The sequence below is a fragment of the Vigna radiata genome, unplaced genomic scaffold (assembly GCF_000741045.1).
Source record: "Vigna radiata var. radiata cultivar VC1973A unplaced genomic scaffold, Vradiata_ver6 scaffold_309, whole genome shotgun sequence".
NCBI lineage: Eukaryota > Viridiplantae > Streptophyta > Magnoliopsida > Fabales > Fabaceae > Vigna > Vigna radiata.
In genome coordinates, this window is record NW_014543822.1 from 3,483 (window position 1) to 4,516 (window position 1,034).

The window sequence follows — 1,034 nt, forward strand, 5'->3', positions numbered from 1 at the left end:
TTGAAATCACTGAGAGGCATCAAATTAATGCTTGATCCTGAATCAATCAAAGCCTCTCCTAGATCCACATTATTGATAACACAAGGAAGGGTCAAAGCTCTTGAATCCTCTAGTTTTTGTGGATGATTCTTCTTACTGGGTTTCGCCCACTGCTCCTGATTTTCTTCATAGCCCAAATCAAGTAACCTCTCCAAATAGTATTTGATCTTATCATCACCTTCAGGAGTTTGTGAAGATGTTATAGGATTAAGAGGTGCCTCCTTAAGAATTTTGCGGAGTGATTCTTTAATTTCTTCCTTCTCCTTTTCTCTTTCTGATTTCTTCCTTTCGCTTCTCTTATGTTTATTACTCATCCTTTCCTCCTCTTCGTCATCGCTGCTGCTAATCTCAATTGTTTCTTCTTCTAATCTCCTCTTTCCTCCTGTTGCAACAACTTTGCATTCATCTTTTGGGTTAACATCAGTATTAGCCTGAAATTGATGCTTCTCTGTGGTTTCAACCCTTTTAGACAGTTGTCCTATTTGTGTCTCGAGTGATCTAAAAGTTGCCTGATCACTTGCTTGTTGAGATTCATGGACCTTCAAAAATTTATCAAACCTGTCAGTCAATTCCCTGACTGTCTCAGTCAAGCTGCTTAATTGCTGCCATAAGGGAGAAGGTTGCTGTCGGAACTAACCTCCTTGTCTAGAAGAAGAATTCTGACTTTGCCCGATACCTGGATGATTTTTCCAACTTTGGTTAGAACCACCTTGGTTGAAAGTTCCTTGTTTGTACTGAAATTGGGCCCCCATATAATTCACGTCCTGTTGCATTTCCTCCGTAAAAGCACATTGACCATTAATATGGTCACCACTGCACAAATCGCATAATTGTTGAGCCTGGGAAATATTTCTGAGCCCCCGAGGAAGTTCAGAAACAACCTTTAGCAACTTGTCCAATTTCTGACTGAGGAGGTGATTTTGTATTGCTGCTACGTCTTCAGTGGGGAGATGTAAAAGTCCTCCTTTTTGCGTGCCTCTTTCACTTTGCGACAC